Here is an 11,340-nt window from a genome sequence, read left to right as displayed (position 1 = left end):
TAACCATCTAGTACAAACAGGCTGAGTTGGTAATTTTAGTAGTTTCTTAAACTCTTCTTTAGTGTTTCTTACTAATATGCAATTAAGTTTTCAACTTTTTATTCAAGGAAATAATTAAGCTATCAAGTCCAGCTTAAAGTCATTCTGGCACACACTCTGTAAGACTCACCAATAGGCTTCAACTATTTCAGGTGTATGTAGTGTTTAGGATATGTTCATGAAACAGGATGACAGAAGAGCACCATTGCTATCTAAAGTCATTTTTTTCCTTGTCATTACTAAAAGTATATTGCTGAATTCATATAAACTAAATGTATTTGCTCATAAGTTGTTTTGTTATTTGGCATTATTAATATATTTTGAAGTCTAGAAAGTATTTGACTGTAAAAACAAACATTTTTGCATTTGTTCCTCTTAGAATATTACCTCAATGGTATTGTATTTAATATAATAGTGGCTGGTGGTTCAACCCAAATCCGTTGAGGAAAAATAACCAGTTCTCTCTTCAAAATGAATCATCTGAGCTTTGTCTAGTTTTCGTCCAACTTCAATGACTAACTGTTCTCGATGCTTTCTTAATGTTGGGTCAATCTACAGGAAAGAAATATAAACACTTGATGTTTTAATTAGACTTTTAAAAACTTAATTTTGAACTGGTACTTTGAAGCATAAAATTATATGTATCAATGGTGTAAAGTGATTTTTCAATACAAAAATATATTGTGCAATATTTAAAACAGATTAAATACAACTATTTTTCAAACATTTATCATTTATTTATGGTAAAAACTTGGTACTCATTGATCAGTCTAACATTTATCATTTATTTATGATAAAAACTTAGTACTCATTGATGAGTCTCTCCCCATCCCTCTCTCCAGCCCCTAGTAACCACCATTCTATTTTCAACCTCTGTAACATCAACTTTTTGAGATTCTACACATGAATGTGATCAGGTGGTACCTGTTCTTTTGTACTTAGCTTATTTCACTTAACATAACAACATCCAGTTCCATCCCTGTTACTGCAAAGACAATATATCAGTCTTTTTATAGCTGAATAATGCACCATTTGTGTATAGGTATTAGATTTTTCTTTATCCATTCATAAGCTGATGAACACTTAGGCTGCTTCCATTTCTTTGCATGGATAGTGCTGCAATGAACACAGGAGAACAGATGTTCTTCAACATACTGATTTCATTTCCTTTGGGTATATACCCAGTATTGAAGCTGCTGATCAGAGATTTTTCAATTATAAATTCTGAAGTACATTCTATACATTTAAGAAACAACTAGAAAATATTGTATTTGATTAAATAAAGAAAGCTTTAAAATTCATTAAAATTATCAATCCACATAGTCTTTTTGGATAATAAAACTATCAGTCTGTACAATCTCTTTAGATACCAATATTATTCTTCCATGGTCTTATAATCTTTAAGGTTATAGACACAGGAAATTGGGTATAAGGAAAAAAAAATATCATCTTCTAATTCCCACACTTAAATAGGCACTTTAAATTACCAAACCATACTTCTATTTTATCAGTCATTTGGAGATATGATGGCAAAAAATGCTTTCCCCTGTCAAAGGTAAAATAAATGAATGGTTATCCCCTTAAAAATACAATTCTATTGTTTTAGTAGTTTTCACAACTGTTGGTGGAAAAATCCATTTTGTCTATAATAATAATAGAATCAAAGAATAAAATGAAGTTGACAGTGAACTTTTATATAGTTTTAAAACTATTATAATTTTTTTCTAAGTATAAATTGATATTCAATACAAAATACTAACAAATATTCTTTTTGCTATGTATATACATGCACAACCATACTGTACAAGTGCACAACCATACACATCTAAGTCTTGAAGATTAATCTCTTGTTATGAGCAATAATGTAAAATATGATCTTTAATGGGGTGTTGGAGAAGTAGTAAACCTCCTTAGAAATCTAATGAGTTAATATTTCCACCATTTGTTTTAACTTAGATCTTTTTGGCAGCTTAAAAAAGTTTTAAAAATCAGAAAAATTAGGCAAAAGGAAACCAACTGCAGATAAGTAACATAGCATCAAGAGTATTATCAGCAAATATTTGCTATAAGTGATACTATATATATCAGGTCCAAATTACTTGATTTGTTTTTGTCTATAAGAATTCTATAGATACAAATTTACAGAGCAACAAAATCAAAACATATAAGTTAAAGAAAAAGTTAAGATATAGAACTGTAAATGCAGTAAAACTATGAATCCTGGAATGAAACAAAATTCCTCTTTCTTAAATACCAGAAAACTATGTTAAAGTTTTCATTATACTGCAAAAAAACTTTTGATATTAACCTAATACTTAAAAATCAATTGATGTGTTTATCTTATTCCAAGGAATATTTAACCCATGAAAATACATGTACTTGTTTAATTTTAGTCCTTCAGAAAATTTTCATTGTACCTTTGACTATTCTCACAATGATCATATTTGTGATGAGAACATTTAGAGACACATTATTTAAAAAGTGCAAGGTCTGTTGGGATTGTTGGGTCACAGCAGCACAAATCACAATAGTCAAGTTATGTAACCAGTTCAGGTACCCATTAACATATGAACAAATGGAGAAAATATGGTATATGTACAAAATGGAGTTTTATTCAGACATAAAGAAGAATGAAATTATGGCATTTGCTGGCAAATGGATGGAACTGGAGAACACCATGCTAAGTGAAATAAGCCAGACTCAAAAAGTCAAGGCCTTATGTTTTATCTCATGTGGAAGCAAGAGATAACTAAGGAACTAAAAAAATAGAGAAAGGGGGTGGGCAATGTCCCATGAAAATAGAACAGAGATTAGCGAAGTAGATAAAGGGTACAGAGGGAAGGGAGAAGGGATGGAAAAGGGAGGAACTGAGTGAATAAACTGACCAAATTATGCTATGCACATGTATGAATAACCCACAGTGATTCCCACCTTTATGTGTGTCTATAGAGTACCAGTTAAAAATTAATAAATATAAAAATGTATGAAATCACAGATGATAAAGCAGTTATAAATTGCTTATAAAATAAGACATCCATTTGAAGATCAGCACATATTTTAACTGAGAAGCAGAAAAGTAGTGGAATTCTATGTAAAGAAGACCGAAGTATGAAAACCTAAGAATTTCAGATTACCAGCTTCAGAACGAGTTGCTACTACTATTTTTAATGTTTCCCCCCTAAGTCTTAAGTTTCAACTCTTCCATGGCAAAATCTACTGTACAAGAAAAGGAAAAATGAAAGAAAACCCCCAAAAGTTTAGCAATTGCTTTGATAACAAATGCACATAATACATATATATATATATATGTATACACATATTTACCAATACATGCACATACATTCAATGCATATGTATGTGTATTTATCAATACAATATTTGTGTGTATATATATTGGCAAATAGAGAAAAACTATAATTTTGAGTTAGACTCAACCTCTTTGATAATTTTGACTTAACAGAAGTAAATATCATATGAAGATGGTGAAATAATGTTTTTATTACATTACAACTGAATTTTATCTGTAATTAGGAAGCATTTACAGTATATAAAGCAGAGTTCTAAAGAAAAGACAAGATCTGTAAGCCACATGGACCACACAACTATAAAGCTCATAGGAAGACCTGCTATCACGTGTATGTAATTCTCTGTCTATGCACACACATTGAATCATGAAACTGACTTTAAACTTTAAACTGTTAAGACAATAATGCTTTAATGCTATCTTTTATTTCACTATAGGGCATAGAAGGGACATGACAGGAGGAGTAGATTTTATATAACAAGCCTATTTTTAAAAATGGTCTATGTTTCCTTATATCTGGTTATTTCTAAAACTAAATGTACCAGAGTAAAAACTCATGTTGAAATATCAACATCTAACAGAAATATACCTGAAAAATAGTATGATACAAATATCAACATTATTAATGGGAAAAGATATTTAAATAAAGGAAAATAATTACAAGAAACAAATTTAATTTTTTAGTGTATTTTAAAAAATGATTAAGAATCTTTATTTTTCTTCTAGGTCCATAACTCTTTTCAGATGAGGCAAAAGTAGCAAATATTTATCCTCACATCATGAAAGGATTACAGAACCAAAAAGAAGGCTTGAGGGTTTTTTTTTTTTTTTAATAAATGAGTTTGCGTTTTCTACCTGATAAGCTTTGTGACTGATGCCATACACTAATGGATTTTCTCTCATCCATACATAAAGGTAAGTAACTTATCCACTTCAATGCTTCTTCCACGTTTGTGACTGTTCCCAGAGCAATCTGCAAATCAAAAATACAACAGAAATTAAAGGAATGCATTAAAGTCAAACATAAACATTACAGCAAAGGCCACTCTGCCAGAAATTAAGTTTTCAAAATAGATCATTGTGCCACATTTGAAAGTAGGTAAGCACAATCATTGAAATGACTTCTCAGTTAATGAAAACAGCAGTCCTCTTTATTTCATTGAGAATAGTACATTGGAAATGCTATCTTCCCAAACTGAATTTACTCAATGATGACATTTGATTGTTTTTCCCTGTATAAATTTTAATTCTACATAGCATTAAGGACATTTTTGACATTTGTTAATTCTTTTTCATATTCTGTATCTGTTTTTTTTTAGTTTCATTTTATATTTATAAAACTACTGAGTATGTTTAAATTTAAGTGTACCAGAATAAAAATAACAAAATATGGGGCTGGGGTTGTAGGAGAGCACTTGTCTAAGCACATTTGAGGCACTGGGCTTAACCCTCAGCACCACATAAAAAAATAAGCAAAATGAATAAAGATTAAAAAATAAAACTCAACATTATTTAAAAAATAATTAAATATTAATTCTGTCGATCTTTATCCTGATTCTACGCACTGTCATCAATAAAACCATAGAAGGTACAAAGGTAGTTTTTACCTTTAGAGCTACTCATTTAGAGGACTGCCAGTATAAACATACAATATGCGTATAATGGAAAATGCAATTATTTCTGCACAAAACAAAGCAAATTTATTGGTATTTAGACATATTAATATTTATGCTTTCAAAATCATACAAGAATAGGGTGTTTTTTAAAATTGTTAACCTTTAAAACAAGCAATGGGAAAATATGATATTTAAACATTTGAACCAAAGTTATCATTGGATGATTGTTTAGATTATATTCAGAAAGGAAATATAATGTTTAATATAGCATTTGAAGTGATTTGTAATATATTTATTAAATAAAACCAAAGGATAATAATTTAGAACACAACAATAAATATAAGATCTGTGTAATAAAGAGAAAGACATGATTAGATAAGAATATTAATTCAGAATTATAATGAGATGTATTCTTAAAATAGTTCCTTAGGCAAGGGAAGTAATTCTGCTTTTACTTAATGTATCCTTTTTACTTTAACTATTAACCAAATTTGTAAAACTTGACAGCTGTAAATTTGTACCTGAACCCATTTTTTTTACTCACAGGAGGGGAAAAAAAGGAAAACAAATGGTGCCATTTTTGTACTAAAATTGAAGAAAATAAAAATCTTCATGTTTGATCTAGTCGCTGTATTATAATTTTTAATTTTATATAACTTTTATTGTGAAATAAAAATGTAGAAGGACTGAGAGTGGTACAGTACATGATTAGTATGCAGAAGGTCCTAGGTTCAATTCTGAGCACCAAACAAAACAAAATACAACAACAACAAAAAATTGTACATTTAGCTACTTTGAATGAATTGAAGATGAGATACAGCAGCATATAATTTTTACTGTAATATTACATCATAGTATTTGTTATTTAAAAAGTGGGACAACCAAAAGTAAAAAAAAAAATACATAAGAAGATTCTGCCTATTTGCTTCTAAATTTCTACTACTTTACTTAAAAATGACCAAGCCATTCATACTATAAGTAAGTACATTTCCTAAATGTAAACTGTAAAGCTTTTCAGAAAATGAAAGGCAGTAAGAATTAAAATTAAGCCAATAAGAGAGTTGTGTAGGATGTTTAAACAGTTTTTCCAGTCTGCTTAGGTAAATAAAACTAGTTTGATGATACGGATAAATAGCTGAGAGTCTCACCTATTTCTGATTTTATTATTTGCAAGTCAAAAATGTATTGTCATATAACCCATATATTCCTTTATAGTGACCTATATTCTCTTATTACTTTACGTTATTACTTTAAAATAACAACCTATATTCATTCCGTTTTGACCTTATGATGCTCTTTTAAAATACTATACAAATCTCAAGAGACAAAAATTTTATAAAGGACAATTTAAAAATCAGACTTATCAAATAAACATCAATAATTACCTATTGCTATTAGTTATAAGATTAGAAGAAAAAGTAGGTATCAAAAATTAGATCATGTAATGGAAATCTTCTAAAAATTCATTAAAAGGGAAGAGATTATCCAGAAAAAATAAATGTAAAGGTACAACTTATTTTGAGACTAATCCTTGAATGCCACCTAGTGACAAAAATAAAACTTTTCTTGAAAATATTTGCTGTCGCCTAGTGGCTATCTGATACAGGAGCCTTTCATAAAACAAGTATTTTTTCCATACTCTCTCTTTTTGAAATTTATTTATTTATCTCCATAATCATAACAAATCACTAAAAAGCCTATATATAATTTAAGGTACAATGGATATGGTAACAAATAGTATGGTCCCTGACCTCACTTCTCTAGTCATGGAGGTGAGATATGTATAAATAATTAAGATGACAAATAGAAGCCCAACATCCACAGAGTCTAGCACATACAAGATACTCAAAAATATAACATGTAAAAGTGACATTAGTGTATAGTGTAATAAAATTAATTCTTCCTTAACAATAATAAAATCAACTCCAAATTTGGTAATTCAGAAATCAGACTCAAGTGTCACTTAATATTTATCTATTTAAACTTTAGTCTTTAAGGTTATCTTATTTATTTTTACTATATGTGTGTTTTAAAAAACTAGTTAAAACCATTCATATAGTTTCTATTAACTTTATATAGTTTTTAGAAACTAAATAAGCAAATATAATCATGAGTATAATTTTTAATTTTATATATATACTGCTTAAGTAGGGCTACATATGAAGGGATCATCAGAAAATAGTGATACTATATTGCTTACCAACTTGGAACAGGCACTTATTGAATTTTCACAATGAGAGCATCTATATTTCATAAAAAAGAAAATTGGGCCTTTCTAAGTGAAGTGAGTAGAGTAATAGCTTCCTAGGGCAGAAGGCCTATGTTGAGGAGTAATGAGAATAAGAAGTGGGAAGGGTAGTCAGACTGTGGAGGTTTTAACTCAAGAGCCATTGTATGTACAACATCCTGAAGAGACAAAAACTCTGTGTACACAAAGAATGTATATGTTAGGATATAGAATAATTAACAAAGTTATAAAGTATGGAATATAGGGATTAGAACAGAGTATACACTGAGCAACATGAATACATTTTAATTAGCCTGAAATACATATATCAGTGTTTCTCACAGTGCAAAAATAAGTGGCTCTTTATAGGAAAGGGATTTGTTACTTCTCAACTTTGCATTATGAAGTCAGCCCCATTAGGCATCAATCAGCAAAGATGTCTCATAAAATATTTGCATTAAATTATACTTCATAAAATATTTTCTCCAATTTTTCTAAATTCAAGGTCAAAATTGATATTCAGGAAATCAAATATATTAATAAAGGCAACATTACTATCCTAACATAATCTTTATGTTGATTAGTGATATTTTAGAGTCTTACGGAGATTTTTTTGCAGTCTAAGGACTTACAAATCTATTATCTTAAGAATGCAGCACAGATTTATGTTATAAACCAATTTCACACTTGATGTGTACAGATGACTAAGTTTAATTTCACATTCAACTATAATTTAAAGGAGTTTGTTTCATTAACAGGAAAATTTACTGTAACAGGGAGCTCTTCCAGTAAACCAAGATATGAGCAAGTTTAGCAATGGCTGTACTTCATTATAGTAACTAAAAATTTTCAATCTATATGTTTCATTATTTAAATGCCCTTTATATCACTAAATGGAATTGTGCTCAGAGTGTGTTGACATTTCTGAAAATGACATTTCTAGCAAGTACTTTAATTAATATGAGATGAACTTAAGCGCTATTTTTATATGCAGGGCTAGATCACATAGTTTCACTGGTGCTACTTTTTTGTCCCCAGGAAAGAGTTCCCTGAGGACAAGAGCATTGTTTTGCTTACTTTGTGTCTTCTGCATAATAACATCAACACATTGTGACTACCACTTACAAAAACTATCAAGAACCAATTCTAGGTGTGCTAAGATTTAATATTCCTTGACATGCTCTTTAAGCTAAATTTTAGAAAAACAGGATTTTTTTTACTGTAAATGTTAATAGAAATTATGGCTACCATTTTTGAAAATGTTTAGTTCAGGTTTTAGAAGAAAAGAAGGGAGAATCTTAATGTAGGGTAATGTATTTTTTTAACTTATTACATTTTTAATAAGATTACAGAAGTCTTAAGCAACAATGAAAAGATCTTGGTTAGAGCTAAATAGACCACAGTTTGAATATTATTTCTAAAAATTATAACTTAGTGACCCTGGGCAGTTACACGTCTCTCTGAGTATAATATCTACTTAGCAGCTCTGACAGAATAAGAGAATGTACATGAAGCACCCAGCAGTCTCTAGCCTATGCTACTATTACCATCACTTTGCAGTAATAGATTTTATCCCATTATAAACACTCTTGGCCCACACCTAATTACTTACACCATGTAATCAGGTTAGGCAATGAGGACCAAAATTGAGCTATGATAATATTTTCTTTGGAGTCAAATTTTATTTTCTAATATCTTTTTGTTGTCCTGTAATTTTGTTAAGGTAAACCAGTGCTCTTCATGCTTTTTTTCTTACTTTCAAACTTATCTTCCAAAACGTATCTATTGTCTGAACTCAGACTAAGTTTACTATCATCATGAAAAAAGCCTTTTTTGATAGCCCCAGGTCAAACATATTTTCTCCTTCTACCAAGTACTTCTATGGAAGTTGCCATTTTCTTTCCATATCTTTTTTTCTCCTTTTGAACTATATGCTTCTTAACAGAAGAACTACATAATGTAGAGTGTGTCTTTCATTCTCTATAAAGAATCTTGTAAATAACCTGAATAGAATTTCTATAGATTGTTTAAGAAGTACGCCAGATAGACTTGCACACAATAAGTAATATTTGATTGTAAATATGATTGTGAATATTTCATTCATTTATTCAATATTTACATCTTAGCTAAATTACCTAAATTATTTGAGTTAACTTTAAAAAAAAGGATACTGAGGTAGGAAAGCGTTGAATACTTGTGCAGTCATTAAAAATGTCATGAAAACATTGCACTTAATTTTAAACATTCATTTGAAAGTTTGAGATATATATATATATATATATATATATATATATATATATACATACATACATGTATACATATACTCTAAATTGTAAAAATGTTTATTTTCTTTACCAGTTGAGATGTTACCTATGCTTTCTAGGTTCATTATTTAAATCCTATTGCTGGGGGTGGGGTGACGAATAACTTGTGTACAGTTGATACAGCAGAAGAGGGAGCTGTTTATTATAGGACAACAGAGCTATTTATACATTTTGCACAGCTTATCTTAATTAGCATAAACTAGATACATCAGTCAATCAATAAGGAATTTCCACACTTAATGGCTCGCTTTTGTTACTTTTCAAACCACTCCCTCTGGCATTTTGCCAGGCACCAATCAGACTTGTTTACAAACTCTAACATTCCCCTGGCAAAATACCAGGTGTTATTTTGACTTGTTTACAGACTCTAACATCCTATTATTAAAGTCTCCCCCCACACACTCCCACATGCCTACACACACACATTTGAAATAAGACATTATACTCTTGCTCAATTTAGGCAATCACATTTTACATAACAAAGATAATCAAATGACCTAATAAAGACAAGAAAGCTTCATAAACCTTAGAAAAACTTCATACAAATATTAATCATCAATTGAGCACTAAACATATCAGTTATTGCTATTTCTGTTTCCCTGATTTGTAAACTTTGGATTGTATTTCTGATCTATAGCAAAACCTCATAGATTGCAAGTGTGATCATTTAACAATGAGTTCCGTTCAGTATTGTTTTCTACATTTATACTGCTGTGAGTTAATCAACAATATTGCCCCCCACCACCCCAGCCTCTTTTGTCTTATGACTATATAGCATAATCTGTATACCTAAACACTACAAAGCAAAAACCAACTCAACCTTTATCGTTATTCTTAAAGCTGACAATTCTATCCCAACTTTTGGCTGATCAGATCTTACCTCTGCATTTAGGTTATCTGCAAGACTTTCCAGAAACTGACTCTCAATTGGGTTTTGTTCAGTGAGCAGAGTGAGGTAATGGCTGAGTTTATCATGTGTTGTTATAATGACTCCTTCCCCAAATTTGTCAAATTGTGGTGGTCCAGCTCGGCCAAATATCTGCATGACATCTAAAATTCCAAGGTCAATACAGGAGCCTCTTTTTGCAGCATATATTTGTGTTCCCTAGATAAGAAAAAGTTAATAAAAATTTACATAAGTATACATAAATATAATCCTGAAGAGCTAAATACTGAAATTGGGCAAATACAGTAAGATCTCAAAAGTGTACTTTAACTAATCCCTTCATCATCTGTGATAGTTACATTTTTACAACATAAACTGAATTTTATTGGAGAAAATATTTTTTCTCTTATATAAATTAACATTGAAAGAAACAGCCAAATCACAATATTTTTTCTAAATAAATCAATCCATAGGTTTGTTTTAACACTCACAGGAATCTGTATCAAAAGAAGGTAAGCTCCTACCTTAATAATAACAGCATGAGCAGGGAGATTGAAACCCCAGGCTAACGTAGCTGTACAGACTCCAGGTAGTGTCATCAATCCCCATCTATACTACCAGAAACAACAGCACAAACATCCCCATTTCTGGGTAAAGCCTCCTATATTTCAAGTTTGCTAAACTAATGAGAGAGAGAGAGAGAGAGAGAGAGAGAGAGAGAGAGAGAGAGAGAGAGCGCAATAGTAACATGTATGATTAACATGTATGACTATTTATTTTTAGTCATACATGATAGCAGAATGTATTTTGACATATAATACATTCATGGAATGTACATACATCAATCATATTGTCTATTCTATTCTGCTGTCCTTCCTATCCTCATTACTCCTCCCCTCCTCTCACATCCTTTCTCTCTTTCCAATGTAATGTGACACACTTTT

At 30.2% G+C, this 11,340-nt stretch overlaps 1 long non-coding RNA gene across 1 annotated transcript; it reads right to left on the bottom strand.

The window, feature by feature from the left end:
* Positions 1 to 434: 434 nt before the first annotated feature.
* On the bottom strand, positions 435 to 10,467 carry LOC144373040 (uncharacterized). The gene is made up of 3 exons (XR_013432842.1): positions 10,391 to 10,467; positions 4,199 to 4,316; positions 435 to 591 (listed from the first exon to the last, which is right to left on the bottom strand). It is a non-coding gene; the product is annotated as an uncharacterized LOC144373040 (long non-coding RNA).
* Between the last annotated feature and the right edge of the window lie 873 nt (positions 10,468 to 11,340).

Source organism: Ictidomys tridecemlineatus, unplaced genomic scaffold (assembly GCF_052094955.1).
Source record: "Ictidomys tridecemlineatus isolate mIctTri1 unplaced genomic scaffold, mIctTri1.hap1 Scaffold_218, whole genome shotgun sequence".
NCBI classification, from domain to species: domain Eukaryota; kingdom Metazoa; phylum Chordata; class Mammalia; order Rodentia; family Sciuridae; genus Ictidomys; species Ictidomys tridecemlineatus.
Note: the sequence above shows the minus strand (reverse complement) of the source record. Positions and strands in the feature narration are given on the sequence as shown.